At 39.6% G+C, this 14,160-nt stretch overlaps 1 protein-coding gene across 1 annotated transcript in view; it reads right to left on the bottom strand.

Annotated features, from left to right (window-relative positions):
* IFT74 (intraflagellar transport 74) overlaps positions 1-1,622 on the bottom strand; it is a 127,092-nt gene extending 125,470 nt beyond the window's left edge. The window contains exon 1 of the mRNA XM_049895993.1: positions 1,417-1,622. The gene's annotated coding sequence lies outside the window, so the exon portion shown is untranslated. The remainder of the gene's footprint in view (positions 1-1,416) is intronic.
* Positions 1,623-14,160: the final 12,538 nt, after the last annotated feature.

The following is a 14,160-nucleotide window of genomic DNA, read 5'->3' as shown; positions in this document are numbered from 1 at the left end:
AAATTTTGGGTTGATAAATTAGAGTAGTATTTTTTAAATTGTGGGTGGTAAAAAACAACTTGGCAAGTTGTGACCAATATGCTTTAAACATGAAATAGAATAGAAAATATAAGAGAGTAGTACACTGCACATAAACCAAAAACCAAACCCGTTGCCATCGAGTCTATTCTGACTCATAGCGACCCTATAGGTAGTTTCACATTTATGCAAATTGCTTCTATATTCTGTATAATCTTGCATCCTTTCTTAGAACTGAAACTATGTGATGACATATAAATCAATGTCTATAGTTATGTCATTTAAATTGAGCACCAACTCTAAATTTTCAACTGTTTACTAAAAATTTCCATTCAGATACCGTTATTATATTGAATAGGTTCACACCAAGCATACAATCTTCCCATCGCAACTAATTCCCTGATTATATTTTCTTTCCACTGTGAATTCTGTACACAAAGTAATAGAATTATTTCAAATGAAAAAGGGAGTTTCAATGAAATGACTTTTAAAAAGACAAGGATTATGATCAAAACAGTTTCTCAAAAAAAAAAAAAACCTGATACAATAAGCCTCCAGTGGAATTAGCTTTCTGATAACTTTAAGAAAATGTACAATATATAGATATACTTAATTAAAATCATTCATGTTTTAACAAGCTTCCAGTCTATTTTCTTTGCTGTACTACTTTTGTTCTACTGTAATGAAAAAAGCTTAGCATAAATCAATCCCTGGGAGGAAAAAAAAGGGCACTTATATATTTGTACTGCTAACTAGGGTCCCTATGAGTCAGAATTGACTCCACGGCAAGGTGATCCACACAACACAGTCAGAGAGCCAGCCTAGCCTCTGATTGCAGAAAGATGAGCGTTTGAACTCCAGCTCTGACAGTTAACTAACTAGCCGTATAATCTTGGCACGTCATTTAACCCCTCTGGATCTCAGTTCCTTCATCTGTAAACTGGAAGTACAGCAATGAGCCCTGTCATGCAGAGGTGCTGTGAAGATTACAGATGATGTATGTGAAACACCTCACTCATAATAATAACAATAATTACCATTATTATTATCATCGTCATTATCCTCCCTAAGCCAGCCATTCTCACACCTTTAAACTGGAAAGGAGCCAAGTCCCTTGAGCTGTGATCTACAAATACAAGTCCATCACTTTGAGATTTGAGTAAAATTTCTCTGAGGCTCTTGGATAGTTCCCTCTGATCGCCGCCGGGCAAATCTACTCAGTGAACTGTCTGAGGCGAGGTCTGCGCATCTTTTGCCCGACTGGAACTGGGAACCTCCTAGGCCTGGAGAGGAGCCCGAAGGTAACAGTTAAAGGCCTAAGAGTTTGTTTTGTTTGGAGCTATCCGCATCTCCAAGGTAAAATCAACCGAGCGGGAGGCAAGGAGGGAGGGATGGAACCTGGGATTTATCACCGCCGCCGGCGCGAAAGGAGGGCGATCGCACGGATCCGGGGTGCTCCTCCCTTTCCGAGGCCGCCACCACCACGAAGCCTATCGGCCGGCCGCGCGCACTCGCTGACCCACTCGCGGGTGTCCGCTCATCCACGAACGGAGTTCCTGGGCCCTCAGGACTCACAGCAAGCACCGAGCGCTGCCGCGTATCCTGGCAACAGGGGCGGGACGGGAAGAGGCTCCTCCTCCAGATCAGCCAATCGTTGGCCTTCAGCTCCCGTTCGCTACAGAAGTAAAACGCAAAGTGGTCTCGCGAGATTTCACACTAACGTTTCTTTTCGGAGTATCCAAATACTGTCCCGAAATAAAGAACGCCGGTTTGCGTAGAAAAGGGAGTGGAAGTTCAGCATTTAAAACTTGGCTTTTCTGAATAATCGTAGCAACCTCTCTGAGTGTTGCAAGACTCTTGTGGCAAGAGCGCAGAGCGTGCTTCACCTGAACTCATAAGTTTTATTATAAGCAATGTACCTCCCGTGTATTACGTGAGGATTGTTTGAAGCAATTCTGTGGTAGGCAGGTCTGTATGGTGTTATAGTACTGGTAGTTTTTCCTCATGTTAGGCCTGCGTTGAGCATCGATGCAAACCTGGCTCCATCCTTTTTTTTCCTCCACATTTCACTGGAAGCTGAAAGCTTCAGAGTTCTTTTGATCAAAGTTTGTAAGGAAGAAAGAAGTGTTCTTAAAAGAATTATTTAGAAGGAATGTTAAGTTAGTAAAGGATTAAGAATTAATTCACCTCTAATAAAGTAACTTTTAGTTTATGTTTTCTTCCGCTTTTCATATAAAAGCCAGAAAAAAAAAACCAAACCCGTTGCTGTCGAGTCGATTCCGACTCATAGTCGATCCTATGGGACAGAGTAGAACCGCCGCATAGCTTCCAAGGACCGCCTGATGGATATGAACTGCCTACTTTTAGCTTAGCAGCTATGGATTTGAACTGCCTACTTTTAGCTTAGCAGCTATAGCACTTAACCGCTATGCCACAAGTGTTTCCTAATCTTCATGTAGAGATTGTTTAAATGTAAACAAACATACACACATTTGGACTTTTAACATTTTACACATATCATTTCTAACTTTCATACATTTCTTATATCCAGATTTATTCTATTGGAGAACGGTTATAATAAACACAAAAAGTTTAACACAAAATGAAATAAAACTATATGGTTGAGTTATCCTTAAAGTTGGTAAAACATTTTCATGTAATTATCCCATTTGAGCCCAAAATATGTGTAATGGTCATTTGTCATACTTTTGGTCACTTTTTAGGTAAGCCTCCTTCCCACGTTTGTCACAGGTTTTTTTTTTCTCTCTCTCTCTTTTTGTTTCACTATGTTGTTGTTAGGTGTCCTGGAGTCTGTTCCCACTCTTGGCAACCCTATGCACAACAGAAACAATGTGCCATCCTGAAAGTCTTTTCTACATTTGAGTCCATTGTTGTAGCCACTGCATCAATTCACATCATTGAGGGTCTCTTTTTTGCTGACCCTCTATCTTACCAAGGATGATGTCCTTCTCCAGGGACTGGTTCCTCCTGCTGACATGTCCAAAGTACATGAGAGGCAGTCTCACCATCCTCGCTTCCAAGGAACACTCTGGCTGTACTTCTTCCAGAACAAATTTGTTCGTTCTTCTGGCAGTCCATGGTATATTGATATTCTTTCCCAATACCATAATTGAAAGGCATCAGTTCTTCTTTGGTCTTCTTTTTTCATTATCCAGTTTTCCCATGCATATGAGGCAACTGAAAATTACATGGCTTGGGTCAGGTGCACCTTAGTCCTCAAAGTGATCTCTTTGCTTTTTAACACTTTAAAGAGGAATTTCGCAGCAGATTTGCCCAATGCAAGAGATCCTTTGATTTCTTGACTGCTGCTTTCATGAGCATTGATTGTGGATCCAAGCAAAATTAAATCCTTGGCAACATCAATATTTTCTCTGTTTATCATGATGTTGCTTATTGATCCAGTCGTGAGGATTTCTGTTTTCCTTACGTTGAGGTATAATCCACACTGAAGTAAGCGCTTCAAGTCCTCTTTGCTTTCAACGAGCAAGGTTCTGTCATCTGCATATGGCAGATTGTTAATGAGTCTTCCTCTAGTCCTGATGCCATGTTCTTCTTCAGATAGTCCAGCTTCTCAAATTATTTGCTCAGCAAACAGATTGAATAAGTACGGTGAAAGGATACAATCCTGATACACATCTTTCCTGATTTTTAACTGTGAGTATCCTCTTGTTCAAATGACTGCCTCTTGATCTATGTACAGGTTCTGCATGAGCAAAACTAACAGTTCTGGAATTTCCATTCTTTGCAATGTTATCAATAGTTGGTTATGATGAACATAGTTGATTGCCTTTGCATAGTCAATAAAAGACAGGTAAACATCTTTCTGGTAGTCTCTGCTTACAGCCAAGATCCATCTGACATTAGCAATGATATCCCTTGTTCACTGTCCTCTTCTGAATCCAGCTTGAATTTCTGGCAGTTCTCTGTTGATGTACTGCTGCAACCGCATTTGAATCATCTTCAGCAAAATTTACTTCTTTGTGATATTAATGATATTGCTCAATATTTAATAATTTCCACATTCTATTGGAATGGCTACAAATATGGATCTCTTCTAGTCGGTTCCAAATTTCTTGGCACAGATGAGTGAGCACCTCCAGCACTGTATTCGTTTGTTGAAACATCTCAATCTGGTATACCATCAATTCCTAGATTCTTGTTTTTCGCCTATGCTTTCTGTGGAGCTTGAACTTCTTCCTCCAATACCATCAGTTCTTGATCATATGCTACCTCCTGAAATGGTTGTACGTCGATCAATTCTTTTTGGTATAGTGACTGTGTATTCCTTCCATCTTCTTTTGGAACTTCCTGGGGCTGTTCAATATTTTGCCCACTGGATCCTTCAAAATTGCAACTCGAAGCTTGAATTTTTTCTTCAGTTCTTCAGCCTGAGAAATGTTGAGACTGTTCTTCCCTTTTGGTTTTCTAACTCCAGGTCTTTGCATATTTCTTTATGTTACTTTGTCTTCACAAGCTGCCCTTTGAAATCTTCTGTTCAGCTCTTTTACTTCATTTCTTCCATTCACTTTAGCTACTCTACATTCAGAGCAAATTTCAGAGTCTCTTCTGACACCCATTTTGGTCTTTCCTTCCTTTTCTGTACTTTTAGTGTCCTTTTGCTTTTTTCATGTATGATATACTTGATGTCATCCCACAACTCATCTGATCTTTGGTCATTAGGATTCAGGGCATCAAATCTACTCTTGAGATGGTCTCCAAATTCAGGTGGGATATACTCAAGCTCCTACTTTGGCTTTCCTGGACTTGCTTCAATTTTCTTCAACTTTGGCTTGAACTTGCATATCATCAATTGATGGTCTGTTCTGCAGTTCACCCTGGCCTTGTTTTGACTGATGATACTGAGGTTTTCCATCATCTCTTTCCACAGATGTTGTCTATTTGATTCCTGTGTTCTCCATGAGGTGAGCTTCATGTGTATAGTCACCATGTGTTGTTAAAAAAGGTATTTACAGGGAAGAAAGTCATTCGTCTTGTAAAATTCTATCATGAAATGTTCAGCATCATTTCTATCACCAAGACCGTATTTTCCAAATACTGATCTTTCTTCATTTCCAGGTTTCACATTTCAATCACCAGTAGTTATCAATGCATCTTGATTGCATGTTCAATCATGCAGAAGTTGATAAAAAATCTTCAATTTCCTCATCTTTGGCATTAGTGTTTGGTGCATAAGTTTGAGTAATAGTCATATTAACTGGTCTTCTTTGTAGGCTTATGGATATTATCCTATCACTGACAGTGTTGTACTTCAGGACAGATTTTGAAATGTTCTTTTTGACAATGAAAGCGATGCCATTCCTCTTTGTCATTCCTGGCATAGTAGGCCATATGATTGTCTGATTTAAAATGGCTAATACCAGTCCCTTTCAGCTAACTAATGCCTAGGATATCAATGTTTCATTTTTGATAACTTCCAATTTTCCTAGATTCATACTTCATACATGCCCCATTCCGATTATTAGTGGATGTTTGCAGCTGTTTCTTCTCATTTTGAGTAGTGCCACATCAGCAAATGAAGGTTCCAAAAGCTTTACTCCATCCATGTCATTAAGGTCAACTCTGCTTTAAGGAGGCAGCTCTTCCCCAGTCATATTTTGAGTGCCCAACCTGGGGAGCTCACCTTCCAACACTGTATCAATGTTCCGCTGATATTCATAAGGTTTTCACTGGCCAGTTTTTTAAGAAGTAGACTGCCAGGTCCTTCTTCCTAGTCTGTCTCAGTCTGGAGGCTCCACTGAAACCTGTTCACCATGGGTGACCCTGCTGGTATTTAAAACACCAGTGGCATAACTTTCCATCATCACAGAACACTCAAGCCACCACAGTATGACACACAGACAGACACATGGTGGTGTTTCACTACAGAAACTGAAAATGACTCATACTGTCTTTCCTAGCCTTCTTGTAATTAGGACATGGGTACATTGGTTACTGGTCTCTCAAATCTTATATGATGCATCTACCCCAGACATGTAAAGGAAGCTAATGACAATCAGAAGCAGATGTCAGGGAGTCCGCTCAGTAAGGGTGACAGCAGCAGCAACTACATCCAGTTGCCAAGACCGCAAAAGTCTAGCAGCAGCATTAAACCAGTGCTCAGTACCCATGTGCTGATGCAGGCTACAGTGTTTATGCCCAGCGACTTTGTCAGGAACAGGGCCTCTAGCCTATTTCTCCATTTCTCCTGGAAATTGTGTGTGCTACTTAATATCCTTTAACAAATTCCTTTACTGCCTTTTAAGCAGTCGCAGATGGTTTCTGTTGCTTGCAACCAAGAACCCTGACAGATATAATAGTTGAAGTTGGCAGGACAGTTATTATTTATCCCAATTTAAAATAGATTAAATCATTTGCTTGAAGTCACCTGGTTAATAAGTAGTGATCCCTGGTCCCATATTGTTTTCATGAAGAAAAAGGAATATAGAATAGGAATTTATCTCACTCATTAGCCTCTGAACTTCTTCAGGGTAGGTACTATATCTTCCTTGACTTTGGATCATTGGTGGCAACGAAATCATTATGATTCTCCTGGAACCCAGATTTCTCGGTTCATGGAATTAGGGTAACTCACCCAGGCCATCCACCCTTAGGCATCCTTTTGAACCTTGTAGGAAATGGTTTCCTGTAGTCAACATTGTCAGTTAAACGATAGCTTAATAAGTTTAGCAGAGAGTATTTTGCGTTAGGGATTGGATTCTTTTGGAAAATTATCTATGTGCAGCCATCTTCAAGAAGCAGGATCTTCATGGTCTGACTAGAGGCTGTTTTAGACCATATGACATGTCCTTCAAGACTATTTCTGTAACCTGCCCTGTGCTTTGATGTTATCTTCTGGGAAATTAACATAACAATGATCTATATAACTCAGTTTCACTGTTCCCTCTTCAGAGCACCTTCTCAACATGTTCGGGTTATGCTGCTGGATTCCAGTTGTATCTACTCACAATAAATGTGCTGTTATACTAATTTTTGGTGTTCTCTAAGCAATTTAAGCTTTTTACACTTGTTAGGCTCTTTTTGTTTTTAGGATGTGGGCACTTATTAAGGTTATATCAAATAATTGGAGGTTACTGGTAAGGGTATTTATATGCCATGTTCCCTTCTGTCTGCTGGCCTTTGCACTGCTATTCCTTACTTTTCCTACATATTACCCATGATAATTTGCAACTACGTATCCATTTGTATTTCTTTGTCTACTATTTGTCTCTCTTTCAAAACCATGTATTCATTGAGAGCAGAGCCATCTTTATTTTATATCCTTAGTAACTGCCACAGTGAATGTCTTATGATAAGTGCTTCTGAACGAACAGACTTAAGGGCAGCAAATAAATCACGAGAAACCAACCACAAACTGCCAGACAGCTGAGCCTCACAAAGCTGCCATATACTTTTGGAACTGGAAAGAAGTTCAGGATCCCAGGCTAAGCACTACTCTCTTTTAATAAGGGTTCGTAGGGATTATAGGGTCACTGTGAGTCGGAATTGAATGGACCTCAGTAGGTAGTAGGGGTTAGTGAGGTCCCTGGATGGCGCTAATGGTTCGTGCTCAACTACTAACGTAAAGGTTGGTGATTCAAACCCACTAAGCAGTACCATGGATGAAAGGCCTGGCAACCAGCTTCTGTTAAGATTATAGCCAAGAAAACCTATGAAGCATGTCTCTGTAACACACGGAGTTAGTTGCCATGAGTAGCAACTGACTGGAAGACAACAAGTTTGAGTTTTTTTTTTTAGTAGAGGTACTACCATTATGATGACTTATCTTTTTTATTTTCCTTCCTGATTTGATTTCTAACGTTCCAGCTACTATCAACCAAATATCTCATCCTCTACTCTGTATATATTTTATCTCAAGTCTTGCTTATTTGTAGCTTCTGCTTATTCATGATTACTACTTATTCAGAAGTTTGCTGTCTTGTAGTACCTATGTAATCTTCTCTCTGTGGATATATTGCAAAATTATCTTCCATATTTAAACTTCTGAGTGGGAGAAAACCTGATTCAGCCAGGTAATTACAGGCTACTTTATAAGCCCTTATTCTGACCAGCCAATTGATCAATTCCTCCTGGCGCAATAATGTCTGACCAAGAAGAGGTTGCTTAATAGTTTTACTTAAATAGTTCAGGGCACACAGATGAAAAATGTTAATCAACAAAAAATGCCATTGCAGTGTTTGCAGATTTTTTAGAAAATAAGAATGACATCATTAAATGCGTAAAGGCAGTAAGACGACTAATTGGTCAACTTAACACTATCAAGACATTTTGAGTTTGCATGGGTTTTATAGGTTTTTAGATACCTTTAAGAAAGGGCTTACTTTGGAATATTTACATCCACTGAAACAAGAAATTAGATTCATTGGTGGGAGTGACTATGGAGGAAAAATTGCTATAAGAATTGCAAATGTACCTGCCCTTTGACCCAGAAATTCCACTTCAAGAAATTCAGCATATATATATTCATACTGAATTCACACATATACAGTACAAGCAACACACACATACACACACACACACACACACTCGCAGCTATTTATTTGAGCAGTGTTTATTGTAACAAAATATTTGGAAAAAAATCAAAGGATACTAATTCAATTATGTCACAATCCTAAAATCACATACTATTTGGTCATTAAAAAAAGAGGGGGGGACATTCCTGGTGTATGGAACCTAAGTTGAAGAAGGATATATACAGTGCTAATATTTTCTTGCATCTGCGTAAGTAATCATTGGTACACATACAAGAGGCTGATAGCAATGATGGCCCTGGAGGCAGGAAAACTGGCTGGCTCGAATAGAAAATTTGCAATCTACATCCTTTTCACATAGCCATCATTTTATGAGTTATGCAATTACCTGGAGAATGTTTTCAAAATATGAGAAGACAAAGTGTTCTTGAATGACTAACCAAAAAAAAAAAAAACTTATCAAATGAATGAGCAGTAGAAGAATATTTTTCTTCTTTTTGGGCACCAAAAGTGTGAGAACAGTGATTATGGTGTAAAAGAACCAAAAAATGTATTTGCTTTGAAAGTTTTTCTTTTAACCTATCTTCCTGGTAGGCACAATATGGCTTAGAAGCTGCTGACTATTCTTAAGGATAAAAATCATGTTTCTCACTTACGCTTTTTTATTTTTTTGTATTTAATGGACTTTGATTTTTTCAGTATTCCCCCTTTTGAGACATATTTGTAGCCTCAACATTCTCAAACCTGAAGATATAAAATTTCTATCATTTTCCCCAAATTTTATTTTATGCATGCTGTTTTAGGCTGGGTTCTCTAGAGAAGCAAAATCAGAAAAGCGTTTAAGTATCTATATAGAGAGATTTATATAAAGGAAATGGCTCACATGGTTGTAGAGATTGGAATGTCCCAAATCCACGGGTCAGGCTGGAGGCTTCTCCTGATTCACATAGCCACAGGGGCTGGTGAAGCCAAGATCGGAAGGTAAAACAGACAAATCTCAAGATTGGCAGGTAAGCGTCTAGCTCAACTTCCAAGAACTGGAGGTCAGCTGAACATGAGCCAGCTGCAGGATCCAGAGTAAACAACAGTCCAAAAACTTTGCCAGACAGCCTACCTATACTGGACACAAGGCACACCCCCAAGGAAACTCCCTTTCATATGAGTGTCTACTCACAGACGATCCAATCATGGAGGTGATCCCATTATATCAAATCTCATCATGGAGGTGATCCCATTATATCAAATCTCATCATGGAAGTGATCACATGATCATATGACTCCAAACTACATCATAACTGCCAAACCACTGAGAATCGTGGCCTAGTCAAGTTGACACACAGCCTTAATGATCACACATGCATTGTGTTATACTAGACCAAGTTTTTCCCACCTAAAATTATTTGTAGAATTTTGGTAAAGGAGATCAGAAAATATTCTGTCAGGATTACTATCGTATACAAACAAAATATCACTACTAACTTTCAAAAGTCCTTGTTTAAGTTTGCCTAGTTTTTCCGATTAATCTACTAGCCCTTGACCCTATTCATCTCAACTCTATTCCAGTATAATTTTGTATCAGTGTTACTCTACAATGGATTTTGTTTTAAAATCAAGAAAGGTGTGTGTCTGGATTATATCCTTTCACTATACTTATTCAATCAGTATGCTGAGCAAATAATCCAAGAAGCTGGACTGGAGGAAGATTCATTAACAACATGCAATATGCTGAAAGAAACAGGGCTTGAAGCACTTACTGATGAAGATCAAAGACTACAGATTTCAGTATGGGTTAAACCCTGATTTAGGAGTTAAAATTGGAGCCACTAATCCTTGTCCTTGAATATAAAGAATATAACCCAGTTGGAACTGGACTCAAAAGGACTCACAAGTAGGCCCTGAGATATAAAAACAATAGCTAGGACAATCTTGGAAAACATCTTTAAGGAAAACTTTAGGAAACAAATACTTAGGTAAAGCAAAAAAGATCCACATATTTTCCACTTTTATCTTTTTCTATTAGCATTTAGTAAATAGTAAGATTTGTTGGGTCAATGAAGACCCTCCTGACTGTTGTTACTGAACTTGTACAAAAGATTATTAAGAAAGACATTTCAAAATGTAGAATCATGGGGATTTTGCAGTTTTTAGCCAATCTGTGAAATGGTGAAACTTTTAAAGATTTTACCCATTTGTAATGTCAATACAGAGTCCTGGTAATGCAGTGGTTAAGAGCTCGGCTTCTAACCAAAGGGTCAGCAGTTCAAATCCACCAGCTGGTCCTTGGAAACCCTGTGGGGCAGTTCTACTCTGTCCTATAGGGTCACTATGAGTCAGAATCGACTCAACGGCAATGGGTTTGGTTTGGTTTGGTTTGGAATTTCAATATATAGTGATGATTCTGTAACATTCCTCAGACATGGGAAGACATGGCTCTGGCAACATGCTCCCACTTTTGCCTCTTGGAACATATGCTGAATAAAATCTTTCTTCTTGCTTTGCTATAAACTTATGATTTTACCCTAGGACAATCAAATGGTATAGTTGGCAGGATTTTTCTGAAGCAGTGAATCCAGTCAACCTCGAGGAGACCGGGACTGCAGAGCAGAAGCCAGCAAAGAGAGGTCCTCTCTTCTGGACCCTATGCATTTGCATACCATCTCCCCTTTGACACTGACAGGGTAAGTGCTCTTGGAAAAAGAGCCTTTACTTATTCATTTTTGTTTTCTTTCTCAAATTTTCTTAGCTTTTGTTTGGCATATTATTTGAAAACCAGTTGTTTGATTAAGGAGAATCCTTGGATTTTTGCTTGATCATCTGGTTAAGAGTTACACTTAGTGACTCTTTTGGTGAACTGCTGTTTGGTGTCTGGATTCAGACATTTAAAACATTGAAGAGGTAATTCTATTTTCAAAGAGCTCTTGGTAACTACAATTTGCAAAATTTGGGCATGAGAAGACCAGTAAAATTCATTAGGGCAGTTACTGGCACACACCACCTGCAAGCAAACTCTCACGCAATGAAGGTACACAGTGGTCCAGGCAAAACACTGTCCAAACCCCTCAGCGTTCCTCATTATGTTTCTTTTTGTGAATCACAGAAAATCTAGAAAGTAGTGCTCTGTTTTGAAACCTCTTTCTATTTCTCTTTCCAAATTTAAAATGGGAAATAACCAAAAGAAAAGCAAAATCGACGACCCATCATCCCACACACCTGTTGTCTTTAGGATAAAGAAATTTGGGCCTAATTTGGCTCAGTATTTAGAAAAATGCCATGATACATATATGTAGAGAGAGAGGGAGAGAATTTTATATCAAGGAAATGGCTCACAGGGTTGTAGAGTCTGGAAAGTCCCAAGTCTGTGGGTCAGTCTGGAGACTTCTGTATCACGTAGCTGCAGGAGCTGGTGAACCCAAGATTGGCAGGTCAGACAGCAGGACTTAGGCTCACAGGCTGTGGAAGTTGACGAATCTCAAGATCAGCAGGTAAGCTACTAGCTCAAGTCCCAAGAACTGTAGGTCTGATGAGGATCCAGACCGAGCAAAAGCCAGCAAGCTTTGTCAGAAAGTCCACATATATTGGATGCAGGCCACACCCACAAGGAAATGCTCTTTCATCTGATTGGCTGCTCATAGCAGATCTCATTACGGAGGTGATTACATTACATCAGATCTCATTATGGAGGTAATTACATCATTACATAGCTGCCAAACTACATCCTAAGTACCGAACCACTAAGAATCATGGTCCAGCCAAGTTGATACACAACCTTAACCATCACAGAGAACTTTTGAATTGACCACATTAGTCATTTTAAGATGTAAATTAGAAGCAAAGGGATCTAAAATAAATTAAAATTGGTGGAAAGTGTTCTTACACTCACGCTGAAATGTCTTTTAGCTCTTTGGGGTTTTTTGTTGTTGTTGTTGGCCCTGTATTTTTACTTTTGTTTCTGTTTGTCTTTTTAGGTTGACCTGGATTTTGGTGCACAAATTGGCTTGATAAAAGTTATTACAAAGGATCTCAAAGTCTTTTCAGCTGATTTTGTCTTGCCTCTGAGAAATCAAAAGTAATGCTTTGCTTTGAAATTCTAAAAATTTTTGTAGGCACCCATTTTTGTAGAATCATCAAATCTTGAAAGATAATAGATGCCAATTCACAGGGGGAAGTGGCAGTTCCTCTCCTGTTTTATGAAATGCCCAGGGGGAGATGGTGGCTCTGGACCTGTTTTATGATAGTTTCTCAATAAAGGATCACAATGCTAAAATTAAAGCCATCAATAGCTACTTTAAAGTACTTTGCAATTGGAGGAACTAGTATATTTAAGGCCTGTATCAGTCATCTAGTACTGCTATAACAGAAATACCACAAGTGGATGGCTTTAGCAAAGAGAAATTTATTCTGTCACAGCCTAGTAGGTTACAAGTCCAAATCCAGGGTGCTGGCTCTACGGGGAAGCCTCTCTCTGTCGGCTTTGGAGGAAAGTCCTTGTGCTCAATCTTCCCACGGTCGAGGAGCTTCTTAGGCGCAGGGGCCCCAGGTCCAAAGGAAGTGCTTTGCTCCTGGTGCTGCTTTCTTAGTGGTATGAGGTCCCCAACTCTCTGCTTGCTTCTCTTTCCTTTTATCTCTTGAGAGATAATAGGTGGTGCAGGCCACACCCCAGGGAAACTCCCTTTACACTGGATCAAGGAGGTGACCTGAGTGAGGGTGGTGTTATAATCCCACCCTAATCCTCTCAACATAAAATTACAATCACAAAATGGAGGACAACCACAGAATACTGGGAATCATGGCCTAACCAAGTTGATACACACATTTTTGGGTAGACGTAATTCAATCCATGAAGGAGTCTATAGGAAAAACACTGAATGATGAAGGAAACATCAAAAAAATATGGAAGGAATACACAGACAGTATACAAAAAAGAATCAGTCAACATTCAACCATTTCAGGAGGTTGCATATGATCAAGAACCAACGGTACTGAAGGAAGAAATCCAAGCTGCACTGAAGGCAATGGCAAAAAACAAGGCTCCAGGAATTGGTGGCAATAATCTCTGCAATCCCTCCAGGAATGCAATATTATTTTTCGCTTACTATTTTCCTAAGTAGGGGCATTCCTAATGGCTTCCACTTGGTTTTTCCTACCGTAATAGCCCTTACTCCACTTGTCAGGGATCCAATGTGGGGGTTCTTCTAATTGCTGAGTATATCTATTCCAATTACCCATTCTGGAATTGGGCAAATCATTACAGGATGGGTTCTCCAGAGAAGCAAGACCAGCATTTATAAAAATATCAAGGAAGTGGCTCATGCAGTTGTAGAGGCTGGAAAGTCCCAAGTCCGTGGGTCAGGCTGGAGGCTTCTCCTGACTTTGTAGCTGCAGAAGCTGGTGAACTCAAGATTGGCAAGTGAGGCAACAGGCCTTTGGCTCACAGGCTGCAGAGGCCATCATATCCTAAGATTGGCAGGTAAGCTTCTAGCTCAAATTCCAAGCACCAGAGGTCAGATGAACAGGAGCCAGCTGCACGATCCAGAATGAGCAGTAGCCTAAAAGTTTTGCCAGAAAGTTCACCTATACTGGATGCAGGCCATACCCCAAGGAAACTTCCTTTCAACCGATTGGCTGCTTATAA

This window comes from Elephas maximus, chromosome 9 (genome assembly GCF_024166365.1).
Source record: "Elephas maximus indicus isolate mEleMax1 chromosome 9, mEleMax1 primary haplotype, whole genome shotgun sequence".
NCBI lineage: Eukaryota > Metazoa > Chordata > Mammalia > Proboscidea > Elephantidae > Elephas > Elephas maximus.
The sequence above is the reverse complement of the archived record's forward strand: the minus strand, read 5'-3'. Positions and strand labels throughout refer to the sequence as shown.